This window comes from Harpia harpyja, chromosome 6, assembly GCF_026419915.1.
Source record: "Harpia harpyja isolate bHarHar1 chromosome 6, bHarHar1 primary haplotype, whole genome shotgun sequence".
Classification (NCBI taxonomy): Eukaryota; Metazoa; Chordata; class Aves; order Accipitriformes; family Accipitridae; genus Harpia; species Harpia harpyja.
The window spans coordinates 59304586-59330260 of record NC_068945.1 but is presented as its reverse complement, the minus strand read 5'-3'; the positions used below and the strand labels follow the sequence as shown (position 1 = coordinate 59330260).

At 37.4% G+C, this 25675-nt stretch overlaps 1 long non-coding RNA gene across 1 annotated transcript in view; it reads left to right on the top strand.

Annotated features, from left to right (window-relative positions):
* Positions 1-1804, top strand: part of LOC128143526 (uncharacterized) — a 37482-nt gene extending 35678 nt beyond the window's left edge. Inside the window, exon 5 of the long non-coding RNA XR_008235783.1 lies at positions 1636-1804. This is a non-coding gene — a long non-coding RNA (uncharacterized LOC128143526). The remainder of the gene's footprint in view (positions 1-1635) is intronic.
* The last annotated feature ends 23871 nt before the right edge of the window (positions 1805-25675 follow it).

Genomic DNA, 25675 nt, shown 5'->3' with positions numbered 1-25675 from the left:
AACATAAATTTTAATGTTTTTGTAAAACACTTTGGAAGATGTCTGCCCACTACATTCTAGCTATTGTGGAACTGTGTTAGAAAATACTAATAATCTCATAAATCATCAGGAAAACTTTAGTTTCTAGTGTCTTTGAAGCTAGTGATCATTATTCATAATGCCTGAAAAGGCAAAACATTGTTAAATCTTAGTCCAGCACTATTCTCAGTGATTGGCAGGTTTTCCTGAGAACTTTTTTAGCTATCTAAAAGGCAAAAACAAAGTTCATTAGTATCCTGCATTATCTGTCAAACTTACGTCTCAGAGGAAAGTTTGTGCCTGGGTGCAGTCACAATTTTGTGTCAGAAAACTTTTCATATGGATATTTTTTACCTTAATTGTGATCTGAACTTTTGGCAATAGACATAATAGAATATGTCTATTTTTAATTTATTTTATTTGAACTGGACTAGGAAGAGTTACTTTGTATTTACTGTGTGAGATAGGGGCAAGCCCGTATGGATTTTTTTCAGTGATAATATTTTGAACATTAACAAGTATAACCATGTACCCCTATAATAAATTATTGCCATTGCTGGTAACAGACCACAAGCTTTGTACTGAGTTTGCAAGGCTTGAGGACTGAGGCTTGTCAGATTTGCTTGTCTGAACTTGTCTTGCCCTACCTGCAGCTTTGTTTTTACTTGGTTTAGCTGTAACAGATTTTTTCATCTGATCAGGTGGCTATGGTTAGTTTGGTTTACCTTTGCTTATCACTGCCTACTGGCGTTAAACCATGACAATGGTACAAGCATAGTTTTATAGAGGTTGTACTGACAAGTAAATATTTTGTGCAGAATGAGGTATTTTCGGTTCTAACACAAAGTCCTGGCACAATAGCAGAGAACTTGAGAGACAGAGAGGCAGGATGCTGTGCAGAGGAGTGCAGGGCTGGGGTGAGAAGAGTTTGAGCACAGTCTGGCACTGGACACCCAATGGCTATAAACAACTCACTAGTGGTCAGTTAAAGAAATGCAGATGTGGAGCTGGCCAAAGCTAGTTTTAGGGATGAGAAAAAAGTATGCAACATCTGCAAAACTCACTGCATACAGTAAATTCAGATGTAACGTGGAGTTACAGAGCAATGCAAAATGAGAAAAGGTGTAAAAATGTGTTAGCAAACTTATAAAAATCTGCCCAAGTGGATCATAGAGTGAGAAAGAATAAACCATTGACACAAATACCATCTTTTTGGTGGGGACTCTGGACAACTCACCATAACAACCCCTAGCACCAGACCAAGCCACTGATCTGGGATCCAGAAGAGAAAGGGAACAGTGAGTCCAACACCAGGAAAAGGGATAGAAACTAAGAAGTGTCTATATAACAATTTAAACTGTATAATTATTATCATTATTGATACTATTTCTTTATAGAAGTATTAAATATTTTAATTATCTTTTCTTTTGCTTTTTCTATAATAATTAGATCTGGGCTCATAGTGATTCCTGAATAAACTCTTAAGATTTCAATTATGTTAACAATAAATTCTGTGCTTTACATGAGGACTTTCCTCTTTTCCCGTAAACAAGATTCTGAGCATAACAGCAGAAATAAAATATGTTGGACTAATAAACCATGTTTTATAAATTACAGATGTTTGCCATTAGCAGATTATAACACATGAGGAAAAGAGAAACAGTAATACATCAGAGGACACGACCAGCAAAGTGTTATTATGTGAAAGATTTCTAAATATCACCCAATTTTTCAATATTTATTCATGGACACTACTCAGCAGTCTCTCTGATATCAGAAGTCCAGCTTCAGATGGATGCTTTTTTTCGCATTGACCTCTTTGTTACAAAATCATTGGGATTTGAAATCAATAGTTGCATGTGTGAATTTATCAGTGCTGATTAAAGTCTATCTAACCTGATCCGTAGGTAGCTGCTTTCTTTTGTGGGTGTCTTTCTAAACATGTATAGTAGCAACAGATAGTTATTCATTTGTATTATCAAATGACAGTAGACTGATAATGATTTGACATGTGTGTTCGTGCATGTTTGTGAGTTATGTAGGTATGTGTTTGTGCAAGGGATTAACTGGATGTTGGACAGGTGGAAGAAGGAAATCCAGCTGAGTTTATACTAGTAATAGTTTATTTTTTTGTTTCATAGGATGAGAATTATGAACCTCCTGTTTGTAGTCTGGCATATAAAGTAAAAAGTTAGAGCCATTTTCTTCATTTGGACTGTTTGGGTAAAGATTTATTTAATCACTTTACTTATTCTATCATGAGAAATAACAGTGACACACATTCGTTATTGATAAGATAGCTCTCTATTACTCTGGAATACTTCTAAAAGAAAACCAAAAATGAAATGTTGGGATACTACGTGTGCAGTAAATCCCATAAGCTTAGAAACTAAGAGGACAGCATAATAAAACTAAAAAACTTGGCATTTAATCTTCTGGTTTTTTGCCCTTAGTCTACAATCTTATTATTTCCAGACAACACAAATAATTGGTTCACACTCCTTCTCTGGCAATGGATTAGGCTGTCCAGTAGGATGCATTTTGAAAAAAATCATAATATTACACTTACAGCCACTGTAAGTGACTGTTGAATTAGGTAGAAACAAAGCTATCCAGCACGAAAAACTGTATTAGTACATTTGATTCCAAGAACAACTGTTCAGCCTGCTCTTAGCACCAGCATGCCTGTGGCTGCACTAGGTGCTACATTTAGTGCTTGATTTTCCTCTGAAGCAGTGTCAGACTTTTTCCATACCAGTCAGTGAGTATATGAACATTGATTCAAAATAACGTGTGATTAGCATCTTTTTTTGTGAGTGCCCAGTCTATTCTGTTCAACATTTGTAACGAGATCAGAAAGTGGAATATTTTAATTTTAATTTAATCTCATGAGTGCACTTTGCTGATATAAGATCATAGTCTGTCTGTGACCTCATAATAGTTTGGCTATGATTTTGTAAAATAAAAATAAAGATCTTTTGAAAGGTGAGATATACTTCAGTGAATTACAGGCTTAAGAATCATACTTAGGGGGAAAAAAAAATCTTTCAAAGGAATACAGGATTAACTTCCTGTCATCTGAAATTTTCCTTGTGGATGTTTATTCTACAACACATAGTATACAGAAACTCTAGGGCAACTGTATTCCTAGTTTAGATGCTAATTTTTTTTGCCTAAAATTAAGTGAGAAGAATCTAGAGCAAGCTCTCTGGATTGCTGTAACTGTGCTGGAAGACAATTTAACAATTCAGTTTCTATAGTCTGAAACTAAGCCAGTAAGAGGAAGGACATGTTGTCTTGGAGACTTTTCTGTCTTGGATAAGATAGAAACCAGGAACAGTTTTTACTTTAATCACGATATACCAATTTTTGCAAGAATTTGAAGCTTAACATCAGTATCCTAGCCAAATTTCTGTATGGATGTCTATATTCTACCTTTATGTATTTGTCTCCAAGTTCTGCTTGGTATCACGCCCACCTTGTTGCCATTACTCACACTGCTATGTCATAGAATACTAGTATTGTATTATAAGTAGATTTGAAATTGCTTTTGAATTCTCTCTTCAGCTGCCTTTCTACTTAAGAATCAGGAGATAATGATAGATTCCTTCTCCGGCAATAAAGCACTTTAATGAAACACTCTAAACAGATTGCTTATCCCATGAGTGTGTGTCTGTCTGTTGTGTCTGTGTATGTACATAAATACAGCTAGTCAGTTATTTTACCTGGCTCTTGTAAGTCAGTCTCTCCTGGCTTTTCATTGCTTTTGTAGCTCTTTTCTTATTTTATCTTTATAGATGGATCACCTGCATCTTCCTTATACTCAGAGATAAACTTTTTGGTTACTGATCCTAACTGCACTAATGGTGCTTTGATGCAAACAGTGGTATTGGAGCTATGAATTTGCCAGTGTACAATAAAGTAGAACCTGCCTGATACAAACCAGGGTAAGCATCATCTATGTTATTTGGCTGTCATATTAGACTATTTTCATGGAAAAATTTTGCCAGCCAGTTAGATGCCAAAATTTGTGGATATTTGGCCAAAGGAAAAATTCAAAGAGAGCCTAGGTATCTATAGAGTACTCAGGGTCATGACTGGCATGAGAAAAATGCACATCTTATAGGGACCAACCAAGCTATGTGACAGCAAATGTTAAATGCAGAATTATATATTATTTTGTGCCTTGCAACAGCTTATGCAGGTATTTCAGATACACCTCTATGTTCAGGCCTGAGTTTCCATACTTGTTCTTTGAAAGAACTAAGGTGGGTTTGCTCTTGTCTAACTGGAACAACCTAGAGATACAGGTTGCTCCACTTGTCTTCTTTCAAATAATCTAATAAACAAGAAGATTAATAAACTGCCTGGATATTCTGATGCTTGGGATTTGTGGCATCTTCAAAACTCCGTATTCCTCTACAGGGTGATGGTAGGAGTTGAAGGGTTTGAAGAGAGGTTTTGAAAGTGTGCTAATGTCTTAGGAAATTATAAAAAAAAATTAGGAAACTCTATCTCATTCACTTTTAACCTTTCTGACTCTTGGACATGGTCACTCAGGGAACTTTGATTATATTTTCCAGCTAAAGTTTGTCCCTTAGCAGTTCAGCTCAAGGCAGCCCTGAACAAGGAGATCTGTGGGTGCCTAGGAAGTTTGGAGACCAGCTGGTGAAGTTTGGGAACAATCAGGGTTCAGTGCTTAATAGCTGTGTGTACATGAATCACAGGTTTGTATCTACTTCTTTCAAGTCCACCTGAGTGATTTTTTTTATACAGTGAAGTACTTTTCAGGAGAAAGGCTGAAATGCCTTTGCAATCGTCCAGTGAGTGAAGTGAAGTGAAGTGAAGTGGAAAGGCTCACAAATAGCTCAGTGGAACTGGATAAGGCCCAATCCCTTATAAAAAAAACAACCCAAGTTTATCCTTTCTGTATAGTATCTATTTCTGGTTATTTCCTTGGGATACACTATTCCCAAGGTGACTTTCACTTTGTTATGGCCTGTCCAAATTTCTAAAAATAATACAACCCTGAGTGAGATAGCCAGCTAAGTAATTAAGACACTAAGCCAGGAAATCAAATTAAGAAGCCAGAGCCATAAGGAACTCGGAGTGTCAGGACACTTGCAGACCAGACACAACAGATGGTAACTGTCTAAATCCTTTAATTTCATTGTTTGGTGACACAATATTGAAATAAATCTCTCTCTCTCTCACACATACCCATACAGTTACAGACATCCCCAGTAAGTGTTTAAAGATATTGTTAATTCAGTCTTTCATTCCCTTCTAACCCATTAGTCAGTACTGATTTCTGATGAAATGTTACTAAAACACTCTCTGAACTAGTCCACGACTACATGAACTATAGCCTTCCTCTTGGACTCACTGTCCCACATGTCAGAGCTGCCTGTTCAGCCCAACAGCATGGAGCTGGGATCCTGCTTCCATGGTACTGACACTGCAGCATTCACCAGGTTTGTGTCAACTGGACAGTAACGTTAAGAAACAGTTCTTGGAGAGCAAAAATAAAATAGCCAGAAACCTTCCTGAAAAGATTGGCAGCAGTGAGTCTGAGAGAATTAGACACTGAAGAAAGTGGCATACACATGACAGAGAGAAGGGAAAAAGAACTAGAAAGCCTATAAAATCACAGAATAGGAATTAACATTTCATATTCTGAAATATTAATATTGTGGATCCCATCACCAGAGGAACCAGAAAAATATTACAGGGTCAAATCTTATGGACACCTTCTGCAGCGTGCATAGATGAGTAGGTCCTAATTAACAGACTCTAAGAAGGTGGGCAGGGGGAGTCTGCTACCGAGTGGAAGCAGAGAACAAATTAGGCTTACCCCTTAGACACTTAGACAATGATAAAATGAAAAGCTGCTGAACACTTACGAAACCAATAATGAGTTAAAAAAAAAAGATGTTAATTTTATACAAAAGATACTGCACCCAGCATGAGGAAACCATATTTTAAGCCTCATTATATGAGATAAAGTTAGAAGAGCTTCGGAAGATTATGACTGCCTAGGGACTTGTGATCATGCTCTTGTTATATTCAGTATAAGCAACCCTATCTGATAACGTGTAATCAGTAGGTCATTTTTTCTGAAGAAAAGACAAAGAAAGACAGAGCAGACTGGAAGAAATGTTATAATATAAAAAGTAAAGAAGGCTTTCTCACATGGCCAAAAAGCCATTGTTACAAAACTAAAAAGAAAAAGAGAAAACAAATTCATTGGATTCCCTGGAAAAAGAAATAAATAAAGTGGTTAGAAATTGAAAGATGTTGTGTAAAACAACTGGGGAAGGAAATAGAGTAGTCTGATATGTACAAACTGGAAAATAAAGAGAGAAAAAGAAAACAGGAGAAAGAGACACAAGAAAGCAAGAGAAGGAAGGAAGGGAGGGAAAGAGAAAAAAGAGAAAGGAAAAGAAAGAGAGTGAGAGAGAAAAGGAGACAAGAAATAAAGAGAGAAAATACAGCATGAGAGAAAGAATGAAAAAGAAAAGGGAAATAGGAGGAAAAAAGAGAGAAATAGAAAGAGAAAGAAAAAGAGTAAAATCCAGCACTTGTCAAAGGAAAATAATGACTTTTAAAGGATTTCAATAATAATAAAAAGTTTAGCAACAGTAATGGTCTGTTACTGAATGGAGATGATAGTGATCATCAGTGTTGCAGTGATCTTCTATAAATATTTCTATTCTGTATTTGGAAAATAGGATGACTTACTTATTAGGCAAATGTAGTGCTTTCCAGATAAACCACATTTACAGGGAGTTAACATTTGAAAAACAAGGGATTAAACCCTTCATTGACACCACTAGGGATGTAGAAGATCTATTAGTGGCCAGGGTTAATTTGCCCATGTATTTTGCAACATCCAGAGGCATTTAGTTGGAGGACTTTACATTAGCAAGTATGTAAAAGTTAAGTCACATCTGGAAAAATGCAGGCAATCAAACCATGCTGATGCACAGGGTCAGTCTAAACAAATATTGCTGCCTGCATGTTTGCATACTGCAATGAAGAAGCTTTGGTTAGAGAGATGGATGGTTCATTTTTGTGGTTTTTGAGCAGAAGGAGAAAGATCCCCCTTAGCCTGTGTTTTGTGGCAAGGGTTTTGTGTGGGTTCAATGCAACCAGTTATGGTAGGTGCCCCAACAGATGGTGGAAAGGCAATTACAATACCTCCAAAGCAAATCAAAATTAAAATTTAGGAATTTTAATTTAAAATTTCTTTAAATCTGAGACAAACAAAGAAAAATGTTGAAAGCTTAGCAACATTATTGGTAAAATCTGACTAACCTGAATAGAGGATTTATTCCTTTTTGGAGAGATTCACAGCTGCAATTTTTTACTCTAGATCTAATGCTTGTTAATATAGGCAGCTGAGAGGACTTCAGTGGCCTTAGTATGCACAGGCTTGTGGATCAATATTTTATGGATGCTTTTCCAGGACTGGAGGGTTGTCTCTTGGTTTTGGGGACTAAGATTTAAGGCGGCAATAACCCTTGCAACTCTTTGATGTGTGGACTTAATGGCATTGTCGTCAAAACATTTGCGGAACGATCACAGGAGAGTGCATGAAATGGTTTAAGAACTGTCTGTCAGAGTCCAGAGAGAAGTTGTTGATATGCTGCCACCTACAGAAACAGAAGTTTCTAATGGGGTTTTGGATGGAAAGACAGTTGGCCAAGTATTCAACACTCTCATCAATTATCTGAAAAGATATGTAATTAATAAAAGTTCACAGATGACATGAAGTTGGCAGAATGGTGGGAAACAGAAGACGGAATAGCTGTATCCAGAGATGTAGCTTTCCTGGCAACATCCATTCAACAAAATGCCTTGTAAACTGCTAAATACAAAGCTATGCCAAATGTAGTGTCTGACATATTACCTGTGACTGTATCCTGGTCTCTTTAACTATCATGGAGGAAAGCATAAAATCACTGCAACACAAATGACTGTTACAGAAAAGCTGACCTATTCTTCAATTTAGTTATGGAGAAATAATCAATATGAGTGAAGAGAGAAGTATTTTCTTTCTGTACACATTGCAGGAGTACAGCCTCTGTGCTTTCATGTCCAACTTTTTTAAAGGCTTCTAAAACATGAACAAAAATTTAGAAAATAGAAGATTATTCCAGTGGCTGAAGAAATCATTTAATTGAGAGATGTAAGTTTTCCAGAAAGAGACAACGTGACCACTACAGAAAGTTGACTTAATTAGAGTGCCTGCACACCTTCAAGGAAAGAAACACTGAACATCCTTTGGCTCTTGTTATAATCTAGAAAGCTATGAAAGTTTCTAACCCATACAGTTAGAAATTGAAAACAGAACTCCTTGATTTTGATTTGCAGCCTAGACAGTGTAACTGTGAGTAATTAACTATAGGTGAAAACTACTGAGAAAGCAAAAAGTTCTCAATTTCTCTGTCAGACTGGATGGTTTTCTACTTGATATATTTTAATTAAATAAAACTTACTTGATTCAGCAAAAGAATAATTAAATCAAACATACAGATCCCAAAATAGTGCTATCTGAAATTAATATCAGAAGCTATTCTTGTGGGGGTTTTTTTTGGTTTTGTTGTTGTTGTTGGTGGTTTCTTTTCACAAGTCTAAATGCCTCTGCAAATAAGGGCAAGGAATGGTCTACAATTTATAGTCAGTTGCAGTACATATAATGAAGATTCTTTAGAACTTCAGTAAACTTCAGTAAACTTCTTTAGAAATTCAATAAATCAAGCAAATGTTTATTTCTCAGGAGTATTACAGCTTTTGACACTGACAGTACTTGGCCACAGATTCACTTCCATATTTATAATACGTATTTGACATAGCAACGTTAATTGATTTTATATCCTATTTGTTTGTTTACTTGTTTTAAATAGCAATTGTTGACCTTTTCTCTGCTCTAAAATATACAAATACTTGTCAGAAGAGCATTAGCATTAGTGTGGTAGGCTCTGAAACCTGTAGTCCTCTTGTGCTTGCTTTCTTCATGACATGTATTACATATTTATTTAAATGTGTTCTTTTCTCAAGCACAGCAAAATAATCTTCAGAATCAAAAACATATTCTGCTCCCTTTTATGAAATATTTCAGTAATCCATTTATTCAATAATATTTTGATGCTAGCAAATACAACATCTAAATTTTAACATTAAAGCAGTAGACCAAAATGACCCTCTCTGCATTTTAAACCTTGTAAGTGCAACTTTCTAAACTATTTTCTTCTCAATTATCCTCGTTTTAGTTTTAGCACTCCCACACTGGGAGACTGGTTAGGTTCTGCAAGAGTCTTTAACAGTATGCTACACTACCATCTTCTGGAAAGAGATGAAAATAGAGTTTTTAACTATTTAAGATCTAAACAGCTTTTTGTGTCTTTTCTTCATCTTTGCAGACTATATGCTAATACTTTCTAAAGCCCATTGGAGATTTTTCTGAACAGGGAAAAACCAAAATATTAAGATTTAACCTTGTATGTTTAAGAAACCTCTCCTTGAGGGATTTTTTCTTTCCTCCCTTTAAACTGTACTTCAAATTATAATTCTTGACATTTTAAGGCTCATTAACAATTTGCTTGCACAGCATGAAATCCTTCCAGACTAAGACAACTTTGCTGTAAAGGACCCTCATTTCATCAGTTGAAATTCAGAATTCAGCTCTTTTTATGTTGTCATTAACATCAGCCTAGAAAGCAAAGTTTATGCTGCATCCAAAGTTGCAAAAATTTCCAGTAAATGTATCCAAGCTTGTGGGTTGGCCCTTTACAGAGATAAGACTGTTTATGAAGGTCAGTCCTGGGAGCTGAGGGGCTAGATTTTAGTAGCAAGCCAAAAAAGGAAACATTTTTGGATCAAATAAATGAATGTAGTGGCTGCAACTGAAACCACAACATATTTCTTTTGAAATTAAAAGTTCTGCTCTCTATTAGAAAAGAGAAAAGAGACATGAACCAGTATAGCCCTGGTATTAATGCTTCTCAGATTTCACATTCTATGTACTGAATATTTTATTGGACACTGTTTTTAGAAATTTTCTGTAATTTTGAGCATTTGAATGATCAGTGTTCATGAAAGGCTAAAGGCCTTGGATGCTGAGGTTAACCATCCTTTTAACTGTGATATTGATTAGCAAATGGAACAAACCACGACACTTCTAGGTCTAGTTACTCTTACAAATGCAGTTCACTGAATTGTTTTTTGAGATATTTACTGTAGGACTATGTATCCTGGAAGACAATGGCAGGAGAGGTATCGAAAGATCTGCATGGTGAACTCAGAAAATAAATTCTCTCTCTTGATAATACTGTGGGAACCCTATTAGCACACGCTAAGATGTCTGATGAAATTAGACTGTTTAGGTTACCTTAAGGGAAAGCAAGATTTTAGAAAGACAGATACATGTGTAGATTTACAAGAAACAAAGAAATAAATATTTAAAATTATGACTAGTGTCCTGTGGCCATCTGTGTTATTTCTGCTTTCAGTATTTCCTCATTTCCTGTTTGAACTTTCAAAGTGAGGCAGCTGGTGAGGAAGAGAAAAAATAGTTTTTTGTTAATCTATACTTTTTAATTTGCACATTTCGTATTTTCAAAGTCCAAAGATAATACTACAAAAAAGTAATAATGCTTTCTGTAAGATATTCACCATAATTTTTTATGGCTTTTGTGTATGAGGAAAGAAGTAAATATGGACAGATATTCTCTTTTGCCTGATATTTCAGTAGAATTTTATGCTTGTGTTCATTGCCTTAATGATTCACTGACAGATTAGAAAGTCAGCATGATACCTTGACTGCACAGTTAGGTGACTTTCACAAGAACATGGGAGAACAGAATATTGCAATGATAATAACAAGTCTGTGAAAGTTAAATGGCTGAAGAGCTATCTGAATTATGAAAATGGTTTGGAGTTTATTAATCAGCATTTCAATATTTTCCTTTGAAAATATGGGGTTTGTACTTAAAACTTTGCTTCCCATAGTACTAGAAATAAATTTATCTTAAAAATAGGAAATATACAGGTAAGCATAATTCCAAATGTTGTAGGGACTGACATATAAACTACAAGAAAATTTGGAGTAAGTGGAAGAACATTGTTTATTTAATTCAAGTAAAATGGAGAATTTTAAGCAGGTGCAATATTTCCATTAGATGAGCAGTACAACTTCATAAGAAAAGTAAGTCCATCTAGCTTTTTTCTTTCTCTGTTTTCAAATGCTTTAATGCCCTGTATACTTGGTCATTTCACTGTGATTTGTTTATTTACTTATTTATTTTACAGTGAATATTTTCTATTACTGTTATTCTGTATGGTTTAACTCTATAATCGTGTGGCATTCTGTCCGTTCAGCAGGACAGAATTTATCCTGAAACACTTAAGAATAATATGTGTTCTAGAACAGAAATTCAGTAAATTTTGGTCATTATACCTTTAAGTTGATTTCTAAGACAGTGAATCTAGTTGAGCTGAAGCTCTACTGCTTGATTTTTGGATTAATTGAACATGCAATGATCATGAACACCATCAGATGAAAATTCATTCTTGGAATCACTTGAGCATCAGCCGAAAAAGCATTCTCCTTATAGCCCCAGACGTAACAGCATTGGTCCAGGATACTTGGCTTAACAAACCTAGTTTTGCAAAAATGTCAAGGGACTTTTCATGATCACATCATGAGAACTGCTGCATGAGCTAAAGTAAGATGGTTGCTTCTAGAACATGCTTATATAAATGTTCCTTCATTTTTATGATAGATGTGCCAGTTATGAAAAAAAAAAACCCTACTGGTATATTTTTTGTGTTACCATATATTTTTTGCATTACCAGGTAAATAACACTGTGTTGGTTTGAATCTCACTTTACTGGGCCAATTCATGATTGGTTTTTTGCATTGTTAAATGAAACAGCAGTCCTGGTTTTGATATACCTGTATGTCCTGGCATGGTGTGTTTGGGGTTTTTTTCCAAGAAATAGCATTTTGCTTGACTATTCTTTACAATATATGTTAATTCCTACAATTATGGGTAAGTTAGGAGGAAGTAGAAATCAGGAAGTGTAAAAATTGAGATCCTACTTCTGGAAGATTAAAAAAATTCCCATTAATCTGTAAATCCACAGATAGGTATACTGACTTCATTAAAACTATTCATGTGTTAAGATTTATATCAGTGTTAAGATAAAGAATAGTTTTAACAATAAACATATCATGGACCTGGTTATACTTTCCAGGTGTTAATGAAATAAGAACATGCATATCTTTCTGAATTGTTCTTTGAAAAATCCACGTTCAAGCTTAGTTTTTCTTGGTTCATCCTAAAACTAAATGAGAGTAAGCATTTTGTGAGCTGGCTGACATGTAAAAACAAAGAAATAAGACCTGATTGGGTGATTAGCTGATATATGCAGTGGTCTGTCTGTGATTCTCACCTAATATTATTCAGGTATACTTTGAATCTGTGAGGAAAATCATGTCTCAGTTGTTGGTTTAATAGTCCAAAATTCTTGTTCTGTCCCTTAGAAAAATGCATGCAGATGAAAGTGAGTTAAGGTTATATACCAAGCTAGCAATCCTATTGTATGTATATAAAGAGATATTAAACTGATCTTATTATAAGACAAAAAAATGGATCTTATTTTCCAAAAAGCCTTGCATGGAGGACATAATTCTTCTGTTACAAAAGTCCAGTATTCAATGGAATTATTATGCTGTCTAGAAATATAAAATACATAGCCATTTAGAAATTAGTATTTAGAGAAAACTGGGGGCTATACTATATATTTTTAGTAGATGAAAGAAAAGGAGTAGGTCATGGGTCATTTTAAAGGCAAAAGAACAGAAAAATGACTGACACAGACCAGCAGAGATGGAAAATTATTATTTTCAAGTCATGACACAGGGACAGCGAATAGCTAGAAGTCCATGAGAAAGGGTTCTGAAGTAACAATGAAAAAACCTGCTTTATTTTGTAATTGAAGACTATGTTATATAGTATAAACAACACTATGTATACAGCACAGCCTTCCCTCATAAGACTAAATATCAGCTAAAAAGACTAAATATGCATGTTATGATGTCAAAATTCCAGTGACGTACTGGCCCCAGACATCATCCACCCACGCATGTGCGTGATCTGTGTTGGCACTCCCCTAGCCTTGGAAAAGCACACAGTTCAGCCTGGATCACTTTAGTACCAGTGGGGGATTTATTTATTACAGTTTCTGTGTACGTCAGTAGTTGGGGTGTTAGCTTGGGAGACCTGGGCGTAGTCCCTGCTTGGGAATATCAGATCATCCCTGCTTCAGTTGCCCCTGTATAAAATAGAAACAATAACACAGTCCCTCTTTGCAGGAGTATTGCAAGGCTGAATGCATTCAGGTTTGTTTCGTGACATACTGTGACTATAAGGGCTATAGGAACTCTTCAGTGATGTGGGGGCTCTGAAGGGAGTTAGACAAGGCTCTTTTCGTCTGATGTAAGTAATGCACGGTCATGCAACAGACAGGTATGGAGAGAAAAGGCAGAAGAAAGACAAAGGCAAAGACTACTTTTAATTTGTTTTCAAATGTTTGCATCATATTGTTACATTAACAAGTGAGATTTTGGGGTTTTTAATAGCATTGCATATTTAGTATCATTTTTTCTAAAAATTGCCACTCTGACATGGGAGTGTCAAGAACAGAGGTGTTCACTAATAATAATTATTTAAAATTTGGCAGAGTAGTTTAATTTCTTCTAACCTTTAAAGAGAAGCAGCACTGGAATATAACAGTATAGCTCTCCAAAAATTTTATGCTAGAATAGTTTGCGGGTAGAAAATGCTGGCCCAGGAAAATTCATGGCTGTTATAACAATATGTCCTTTGTGGATTTATCTAAGTATTCTAATGACAATGAAGTGATTCCTTTTGACTTCATTATTCCAATTATAATTGAAAATGAAATATTTTGAAATACTAAATTTTATGAAAAAGGCTAAGATTTTGTCTTCTTGTCTTGCTTGGGACAAAACCAAACTTCAGAACTTCTAGGGCTTCACAGTCATGTCTAATAATAATATGCGTGATGAAAGTAATACATACCTCCTCTTTTAATGAAGCATTGTAACAATAAAGGCTCAGGATTTGTTAAGTCATGTTCTGGATACATTTTGATTATTTACTGGGCAGATATTCTTCGTAGATTATTTGACTGATTAAAGGAAAAAGATTTACAGTGATGTATTGATGGCACTGGCGTTCCCTGAAGGATGGAAAACAAATCTTAGATGGTTATAAAAGCCTGGCTTTTTATTGTCCACCAAATGCAATTTGTGTGGGGAAAATAGAGGGGAGTGTCCACTATGGGAGTTACTTTTCTCTGTGGGGAAAAAAAAAAGAAAAATTTAGAAATAGCTGTCATGTAATTTAGTGTGAGTTATTTGTTTTTCTTGCAGCCTTCAGTAATTTATGATGAATATGCTGTAGGTCCAGGTAAAATACAACATTAACACATGAACGTTTTATAAAGCTGACTTTTTTTTTTTTTACTAGCTTCATCAGATAGTCACTGAAATGCAGAAACTCAAGATATGATCTGTTTATATTAAACATATACTTTAGTAAATAGTGAACATCTCTAACAGTACATGGAGAAACCTTTTTCTATGGAAATGTTCCACATGTACAGTTTACGAGCATATCTGGCCTCTCTAGCTGCTGGCTCACTCTACCTTTCTTTGTATTTTGCATTCCCATGAATAAGAATGAACGATTATTTATTCTTGGCTCTCCCAAGAATGGAGTGAAGGAGGAACTTGACTTTTGCCCTTCAGTGTCTCTACCTCCTCCAGTCAGAGCAGATGTCACAGGCATGTGCTAGCTTTCAGCCATCCCTTTTATATCTTAATCATGTTCATCTCTGAACTTACTCATTCCCAGGAGTCAACAAAGAGTAGTTGAGCGGTAAGAGTAGTTATGGGAAAGAAGAATAAGCAGTGCAGATGTCAGGAATTAAATCTAGATCATATTCTTGCCTCTCATGGAGCTCAAATCTCAATTGCTCTCTTCACAGTGGCAGTCCAATGGTTTTAGTTTTCTTACATCAGCCCTAAGAGCAGCTCAAAGACAAGCAGAAGGGTTGCTCAGTTTTGGGGTATGCCCCACATACCTCAAAGCACTCTTCCCTTACTGATGGGAGCTCACAGATTTGGGTGAGCTACCCCCCAGGGATCACTCTTTTCCTCTACAGACTTCAGTTAGGATCTGTGCTTTATCAGAGGGAACTAGAGAGGTGGGTAATCAGCATGAAGAACAGGAGGGAACAACACCACGAGCAGGTCAGAACAAGAAGTGAGCTGGAAAACAGGGAGATTTCTGGGCTGTGGTGAGGCCGCATACAAGAGCAGGGCGCTTTCTCGTCAGCCACCTCTTAACAAGGCATGCAAAAACCTTATGAAAAACAATTTTCTTTGCCGTGTGGCCACCAGATGACACTAGCGAACTAGGAATGAATTTATTTATTTATTTATTTATTTTTCTCAAGAAGCTGCAGGAAAGAACTGCCTGCTTTGGGCACATTTGATATGTTTTTTGCATAGTCTGTAGGTTCCTTCTGTGAAGGGAGCAATAGGATTCAATTTCAGGCAATCTGAAATTCAAAAGCTTGGATGTAAAAATATCAGTACCACTGCTATGTGCACAAATTATGGGCAAACGTACCTCATCTCTGCCTTTAATTATATCAAGATTTTTAAAAATATCATTATTTTAACCCTTCAGCAAAGAGTTTTTTTATTCTATTTTAATTTGTATGTGTGTGTATAGTATCATGATTAAATCTCATTTAAGCTTAGTTTTGATGACTCTACTATTATGCAAATCTTTCATTAGTGTTTCTTTATGGGAAATTTTAACCCATCATAAACTTTGGTTTGGTAAATTTATTTTGCATTTACAGCAAGAATTACACAAAATCCATCTGGAAATGTCAACAGGATTTACATTTGAAATTACAGCTTTTGTTACCTTCAGCTCTAAATAGCATAAAGAAAATGCAATAACAACACAATAATCAGTAATGGAAATTTCCAAAGCTATGAATATTTCAGCCTTCATATTATTGTTTCTTCTTCATTTTAATAACAGGTATGCAGTATGTCTTTAATAATAAAATTATCATAACACAGATACTGGACTATCCAACATGTTGATCACCAAAGACCATTCAATATTGAATAAATCCAGCACCAAAAATATCCTGCTTTTCACCTCTCTTCGGCTTGAAAATAAACTATATCAGTAAAAAAACACAGATAAGCTCTCTGTTACAGATGATGACACTGACATAATTTAAACAGACTTGAATGCTTTGTAACAGGCTTTGAACACTCTTTCCAGCTTAAATAATATATTAGTGATAACATTATGAGCTGTTGATACACAAATACTATTTTGGTTCCTGAAAATACTTCACAAAACGCCCAAAGTAGATCAGCAGCCACGCTAACTGTACGGTCTGCATAACTGTGTCTCAGTCTCCTTAATTAAACAAACAGATGCTTGATACGTTATTCTGTGTTCACATTTGACACACTCCCTTCAGTGACTATTGGAACATGATTTCCATTTTTTCCTTTCTCTTACATTGAACAATTGCAGGTTGTGGCTCTCTAAAAGTGGGTTAGGTTTTAAGGGAAATAATTGGCCTTGGGATAAAACTGGACAAGGTTCTTGCTGGTTGTTTTCCACTGGAGCTATTTTCCAACAGGATATTGAGTTTTCTTTAGAAGGACATTTTTTGGAATCTGTTGCTTTCTGCAGGCAATTTAATCTTTTATTTTTGTTGGAAAGAGAGAACACCTGACAGCTGAAAAGCCTTTGGCTGAAAACAAACCAAACCAAAAAGATTTGCAAATGCCCTCCAGTACCTTACATCAGACGTCCCAGTCAGACCCCCCCCGTACCGCGCCACAGTCATCCCCGGCGCGCCCCAGCAGCCAGGACGACAGAGCCCTTCGGGGTGGGGAGGCACTGGGCTGCAACGGCAGGAAAAGGGGCAAACCCCAACCATTACAAACCTCAAAGGGATGTTTTCAAGCAAATTTTTCAGGTTTCAGCTAAGGTTTGTGATGAATAGCCTCAGATGTTTTCTTGTACATTTTTTTGAATAGAAAAATCATGTATTTTGTGACCTTTTCCATTATTTAGTTGATCGTGCCCTACTTGCACAGAACAATTGAAGTGACAGGCCAGGCTGGGGTATCAGACTGCAGGTGGGGCAGGATAAGGGCTGGTGAGGGGAACCGGGATCAGACAGAGCCCAGGATGGCTGGGCAGGGCTGGGGAGACAAGGACACGACGAGATCCAGCCGGGATGGCAAGTCAGTGAGCCAGGGCCCAGATGAGCAGGGTGAGTGTCCGGACACAGACATGGCTGCAACACACATGCAGGCTAACTAACTGAGGCTGGGGCCAAGCACAAACACCACAGCATCAGTTCAGGTCCCAAAGGAGAACAAAAAAAAAAACCCCAAGCACAACTGATCAGCAAATCATAGGCTGTGCTGATCAGCTGCATCCTGCATAGCAATTGCGCAGTAGAAGTGTAACTACTTTTCTTTGCGATGTGAAATATTAACCATGGGTGGCAGGACCTGAGTTAGCCTTTCCCATAAACTTTCTATGGTCATGCATCTAAGAAAGAAATGTACTGATGTAGGCCATAGAGGTCCTGAAAAGGTTCTTGAAATGATGTCTGTGTCTGACAAGGCTAAAAGCATCAACAGGTGTTCTACAAATAAGTTAAAACTTTACTGCTAGAGCAATACTAGACTTAGAGATATTCTTTGTCCAAAACCATGAAAAAAAATATTGATAATATATGCAGGCATATGCACAAAATGCACAAGCAAAGGGAACTTTTGGGTCACACAGCTGGAAGCAAGTGTACCCTGATACGCACAGATCTGCATGTGCAAGGAAGCCGTTCATAGCACTGCTTCCTGCACTGGGTTGGGGTCCCGGTGAAACGGGAGGCTACAGGAGAGGGGCAGGGCTTTGAGCTGCTTGGACATGCAGGAATGCACCTTCTGTGTCAGGCAAGTGAAGCAGCCCTTTACCTGTGAGAAGCACTGGGGAGTTTCTTGCTTGCTGTCCACCAGGCTTAAATGTATTTTTTTCCTTGCAAGGATTTTGCTTTTGGACTAGCTGTGCTTATCTCTTCCATGAGACTCTCTTCTCTTTTGTGTCTCTGATGTTTTGGACTTACTTTTAGCCCTAATTCTAACAGTTTTTTCCTCCTTAAATCACAGTATTGTTCACCTAAATCCATCCAAATGACAGTTGTTAGTAGGTAAACCCTTTCCCTTTAGTCCTCCTTTAGAGCCGCTGATTTAATTCATTTACGGCTAACAAATGCCATCTAGTGGTTGTTTTGTGCTTAACTGAGCATCTAGTAAAATACAGTAGATCAGTGTTGAGTGACATTTATAAAAATCATAAAAGGTTAATACAGAAAAGAGGACTAGATACTTAGGGCATACTCTTGTTATCTCACTCTATTTGTGGACTGAAAGGTAAATGTGTATTGATCTGGTTGTGTTGATGCATGATACATTCTTACCACCCATACTAGTTACATAATCGCCAGTATAAATCAAGTTAATGAAACCATGCTCCATTTTCTGAATAAAAGGTGTATGTCTACAGTGAAACTTTTCTACACATTTCCAACTGTTTTTTTAACTCCTGAAAACAAATACTGTCATTCATAGAAGATGTTTCCATTTAATTAAACCAACAGGAGTCAGACATTTGGTTAGTGTAAATTCATGAAATTAAAACAATTTTCAAAAGCAGAGATTTCCATAAGCCATGAGCAGCTTTCATATGCATTGGAGGCTATACACACAATAGCTATGAAAACAGTGGTCTGTAGAGGAGATTACAGAGGTTTATCAAGTCATGAACAGTACTAGGGAGATGTTACAGGGAGAAGTTATTACTACCCAGGACACACAGACGATAACATAGAAGGTTTAAAAGAAGTACATTTTCAAAACGAACATGATTAAATTGTAGGATGCATTGCTGTAGCATTCTGACCACAAGTGTATATGAGTTTAAAAAACAAGCTTAGACAAATTCACCTGACATAGATCCATCCTATGATGTATAGGTATGTGTGTCATGCCTAAACGTACTGTCTAGTTCAGGATTTCCCACAGTGCTGAAAGTAGGCAGGGTCCACATTATGAAAAATTAGCCCATATTTGTCTCACTTTATGCATTTTTTTTCCGAGAGACAAGTTACTAATGATCTTTTGGTAAAAGGTTTCATCCCCAGATGTCAATTCTGATGGTCTTATCTGGCGCAGAAACTTTTTAAAGGTTAGATGAATTAATAGATTTCCTAAATTAAGCGCATATAATCCTTTACCGAAAGGTACCAAATATCCACAGTTTTTATGCAATATATGCACTATATATCCACTCATCCATTAAAATTCTGCCTTCTTTCACACTTCCCCTTTTGACTTTTATTTTTTTTTCCTTTTTCATGTCTTCATCCATCTCCTTTTCAGCTTGACTAAACAGACCAAAGTAATCTTCATACTGAGATAAACATCTCATTTGCACAACTATTGTGTATGAGTAAGGTGATAAAATAAAACAAGTTTGCTTGTTGCTACTTGGTGTATAAAAAACAAAAGAGCAAAGATAGTAAGCAAAATTACTCTGAGGTTTGCCTTTTGCAGCCAGTTTAATGAATCACTTTTCACATACCATGAAGAGCATCTGCCGGGTGAATGGGGGTGAAAGATGAAGCTCATGAGCTGGTTCATTGTAGTTCATGGTATGTTAACTCTAAAGAGAAACAGACTTTGAGGGGGTCTTTTAGTCTCAATTTATCCTAAAAATATTTTGCATTCCTACGTAATGAGGTTAATTTAAAACCAAAACCAAATTGCTGAATGGGGAATAATAGTGCAACCCTGTCACCTGTGATTTCAGTGAGAAGGCAGTCACTCACCAGCATCGTAACAGGTCATGCATTGACATAGACTTGGAAAAAGCCACCAAATCCTGAACAGGTAGCAGCTGTCAGAGTACTGTATCACCAAAAACTTGATGGCGAGGTCAGCAGTCGTTCTGGTTCTGTGGGGATGACACTTGTGGCCTCAGATTGGGAAGTAAGAAATGTCTTCAGGTTGTTTTGGTTTCTAGTGAGCCATCACTACTTCAGGGGGTGTATGGATTGTCCGGCTTATAGTTCACAAACAAGTTTCACCATGTCTAGTACGCACAGGTGATGTGTAACATGGGGTGTTACAAAAGCGACCCAGCCTTGGATTGCCTTGAGGCCCTGACTCTGCAGAGACGACTCACGGGGAGCTGTGTAGACAGCCTAGCCATGGGTTGTCTGATAAGCCCTAAACTAAACAGGGTGGTGGCTGCACCATTCAAAGAACCAAAACCTGAACTGAGCCTTGAAATCCCTTAACAAATAGTATGCCTGAGTCTCAGTTCAACCACTATTCAATTGTCTGAGGACCAAGGTAAAAAAAAAAGCTGGAGGGTTTCAGCTTCAGTTTCAAATGACAACCTTGTGTACTCAAGCAATCACAAACCAGCAAAAGAAAGAAAGAGAAGGGGAAACTCCACTCAGATGTACATAATCTACTCAGACACAGTCATACACACCATTCCACAAGTCAGAGGATAAAAACTCTAAGATTCAGGTTGGAAATGGGGGAGTCACTTAGCCAGCTATACAGTTGGCTTATGAAGGAGACCTTTCCCCACCTTGATTGGGATGCCGGTCAAGGTAGCTTCCCTGGGATTGAGAGCCCTTACCTGGAGAGGTAAGTGAATATTGTTTATGCTTTAAGTTTGTAAACGCTTGTGTGCTTGTGGTTGTCTGTGAATCGCTTGTGGTTGTAATAGTGTACTACTCTTGCTTTAAAAATTGCAGTAGTGCATTCCTCTATTTTATCTGTAAAACCAGCAATAGTGGCATGTTAAGTCTGTAACTAAAGTTCAAATAAATCATTTGCTTGAACCTTGCAGTTAAATCTGTAAGTGAAGTTCAAGTTGTTTGCTTGAACCTTGCAGTTAAGTCTTTTTCCGCCACATTAGGGGGCTAACGGGGGGGCAGGGGGGCAGGCGGGGCTGGCAGTGATGGCAGCAGAGATCTGGCAGCTCTTCTTTGCTTTTGGGGAATCTACAGGCAGCTGAACTTTTGTTTGTACAAACATTGTACTTGCTGTGTAATTGCATACATTTGAAACAATAAGAAAAAGGTTTTAATGTAAGCAATTTATAGAAAAATCAGGAACTGCTTTAATATTACATGTAGAAAAAAAAAATGTTTTCAATATAAAAGCCATTCCAGCTTAGATAGGTAAGGCCCAGATGTGATCTCTCTTATATCACAGAATGGATCAAGAGAGCTCTCTATTCAGTCATCTTCCTCTGCCTGCATGCTGTGTCCCTTGTCAAAGAACAGGCATGAAAGAAGGGTAAGATGTGGGCTGCCAAATTCTGCCAAACTCCAGAATCCAGCAATCTAGACCATCTACGCTGCCTCTTCTTAGATAAGTTTAATGCTTCCCTGCTTGACAGATGATTTTGCTGAGTGCTAAAGTGCTAGAGGTTTGGCATAAGGAAAGACAGTTGTGTCTGAGGAGTCAGTAGCATCCGCTGCTACTTAGCAAGTTAAAGACCATAACCAGAAGAAGAAGAGGCAGTTTAAAGGTCGTTCTATCCTGGGGAGGTTTGAAACTTTAATCTCCTACCTCCTCGCAAAGTTCATGACCGTGGTGATGAGAGGTGCATACACTATTCCTTCTTTTTGGGCTGGGCCACTGGGCAGATACATTGACAGAAAAGAGGTAACACATTGGTAGAAAAGAGGTACCTACCTTTCTCTGTCAACTTTATGGGGAACTTGCTGGGATATTTCTGGTCTCTTGTCTTTCTCTCCCTCACGACAAAGCTTTTTAAACACTTTGGTACTTGGTGTCCAGGTCATGTACCTACTGCTAGCCGTTGTATGTCTGGGCCAGCTGGCTCAGGGTTGCTCTGTCTGCACCTGTAGTTGGCTTCTAAACCCCCATCACTCTTTCCCAATACTGTTGAGCCAGGCTGAACTGGGGAGCAATGGTTCACAGCTGCACTGTCCTTTTCCCTCAGGGCAGTAAAGGAAAAGCCAGGGACTACACTGGGGCAGTCTACCTGACCCTGCTGTAGAACAGCAGTGACTTATCATTCCTGAGGAAACTGAAAATTAGTAAAAATCCTTTTGTCTAGATGGTTTTTTACATATTGATTATTTTCCCTCACTTTATTTTTATTCATGAGATTTCTCAGAAATGCAAAGCATCTACACTGACTGTTGCCTAGAAAAGAGTGATTGATGCAATTCTATATTAAATATACTAAAGAGTTCATGAGGTTAAAAGGATAACATAATAAACACATTTCACAAACTTGCACTCGCTCAACTGTTTACATTCAGATCTGTAGAAGAAACAAAATCTGATTAATGGAGCTACTCTGGTAGTTTTCATATTAACTGATCAAATCCCTTTTTCTAGACATGAATGTCATAACATAACTTAAATGTATATTTTACAAAGTTGTCGTGATTTTTTATAGTGGAATCAGGGTCACTAATGAGCTTCAATTCCATTTGGTCTGCATAAGTCTAGAATCCTTTCACAATAAGTCCTCTGTACTTATCCCCATCTTCAGTGTGATTAAATTACTAGAGTTCTAATAAAAGCCACAATGAAATAAAAAACCCAGCAGGGGCAAAAATGTAACAGGTAAGTAGGTTACACTTATGGTAACTGATTTTCCATATATTCAGATGGATACACATGCTCTAAATCAACTGAGGGATTTCAAGAATCTTGAAAAATTAATCAGCTTTCAGAATTTGGTTCTCAAATGACAAATGGAGAGTTAAAAGTCTAGCCACATCTGCTGATTTCGTTGAAGTGTATATACTGTCATACTGTACTGTAACTAATGAAATAAGACATGATGAGTCAATGCATCTGGTGAAAAGAATGAAAATAATGTGATTCTCAGCATTATGTATAAGACATGCTTTTTGAATGTGAAGTTCATAAAAGAGCTGCAGATCATTACAAAAAAAAAAGAACGGTGATTTGAAATATTTTTGTGATTTGAGTGTGAAAAATGGAATGGAGTGGGAGTTTCTAGGAATGAGAGCCTTAAGGGATATTTCCTATTAAATTAAATTTTATCTGACTCATTTCTCAAAGCAGGGATCAACAGTGGAGATTCTATAAGTAGGAGGAGATGAACAATATTTTAAAAGGCTTGTAACGTGTTCATTTCTGTTCTGGTACAATGTCAACATAAAAACATAATTAAAAAAATCCCTGAATGGAGAAGGGGCATATTTAAAAATTAGCAGGTACCATTCATGCCTCTACAAGCTCATGATTGGGTAAATGTATTTCAGACACCAGTTTCCAAATTTCCTGTAAAAATAGGAAGAATGTAAAGTATAGTATTTTGTATTCAGGCCTATGCTTAGGAAAAGATACTTATTTAAAACACTCTATAATGGGTTCAGATACTGATATGGACTAGGGAAATGTAATAAAAAAAAAGATACTTATTTAAAACACTCTATAATGGGTTCAGATACTGATATGGACTAGGGAAATGTAATAAAAAAAGGTCACCATAGGCAACAAATAAATGTTAAAAACTACTGTGAAACAGGTGATTAAGGAGTCAGTATCTGCATACACACACGTGAGATAGGTAATTAAAGCCCACAAACTCAGATAATAGATGCTTTGGAAGCTTTGAAGTTGAAGAATAAAGGAGAGACAGAAGGCACAATGACATTTAAAACATTTTAACAGAACTATTTTTAAATTGCGTTGCAAAACTGTTGATGCCAAGACAATACATTTGCTCAGCATGAACAGGATGCTGCAGAACCTACCCTTCTCCAAAACTCTTTCAACTGAGGTAGCAAGAAGTTGGGGGTTTTTTTAATAATAGCTGTAAGAGCTCTATATCTGTAATCTAAAAGGGGAGAGGTTTATCACCACACTGAAAAAGGAGTTAACAGTTCGAAAGTGCATCCATATGCCACCTTTTGAGGATACAAGGTCATAAAACATAATTTGTGAAAATGGTAATTAGTACAGATTTTCCCTATTCACAATGAAAACCTCATGCACACTGGAGCGTGGTTAGGGACACAGACACACAGCAGTTCCTTGTGCTCTCTGGCTAAGTGCAGAGTATATGGTTGTGAGAGACTGAAAGAGTTAATGTCTCAAACATTGTGGTGGGGCAAGGTCTGCTTAACGACGAACTCTACATAACAAGGAACCCCGCCTAGCAAGGAACCCCGGGTGAGAAGAAGCTGATCAGCACCCATCAGCAGCAGGATGGGGAGGGCGGGCCGGCAGGTGCCCAGCTCCCTGTTCTGATGTGCTGTTCTGACAAACTGAGCAGGGCAGCTCACCGTGCATGGCCAAAGATCAAACAACAGCCATGTCTGCAGGGAAGGGGAAGGTACTCCCCAAACGACCCCCCAAGCCCACCGACCCATTTCCAGAAGGTTCTGAAAGCACAAACCGTGCGTGGCACCTAATTAACCTAATGAGTTCGAGTGCCCACCCGAAGGAGGGGCAGGGATGATAAAAGGACACAAACTGAAGCCCCAGGTGTGTAAGCCCACTGGATCGAGACCCCCTCAGCTGACTGGACCAATGCCAGACCCAGGACCGGTAAAATCTTTCTCTTTTCTTTTCCTCTCTCTCTCTTTTTCCTTTTCCACAATCCCTACACCTCATCCCTTTAAGACAAAAACCCGTTGACCAAGTCTGGGACTAGGAGTAGATCCAGCCGCCCCCGGGCTCCTCTCTGAGGAGAAGTCTGGAAAGCAAGGGGGTCTGCTCTGAACCTCCTGACCCAACGGGAGGCATCTCCTCGTTCCCTGAATTGATGTATATGGTTACCACAGGTTACACAGTTTACAGAGGTAGTCCCATGCCAATTCCTGTTGTGAGAAACCCCGCCACTTACTGTTACGCCTTCCAAGTTCAGTTTGCTTCTGCCACGAATAAAATGTTTAACTGATCCTTTGGTGTCGTTTCACCTTAATTTAGCCCGAGGGAATTTTGAATTCAACAGGACTCCCTGGTCTGTCCAGCCCGGGTTGTGACAGTGGTGTTGGCTCAGTGCTGTGCATCTAAGGTTTGTGAAGTCTGATAATTCAGGATCCTTTCTGGTTGCTATGCTGTAGCTCTGTGTGAGCTGTAAATTACTGAAGTGGAATAGTCTCCAAACCACTCGTGACAGTCAGATGAGAGTCAGGACTGCTTTCTTCATATCTTCAGTGCTCAGGTGAGGTGCTTTAATCACATACCAAATTAGCATTTTCTTTCATTAAGCATATAATACCACATTCTGGAATTTTTTTTAATATCTCGAAGAGGTATTGACTGCAATCTCTTGCAACGGGTCAGTGTTACCGAACAGCTATGTGTATGCTTGTGAATGAATCTTTAACAAATAGATTGATAAAACATGGCTGTGATTGATCAACGAAATACATCTTGATCAAAATTTGCATGATGGATATTAAA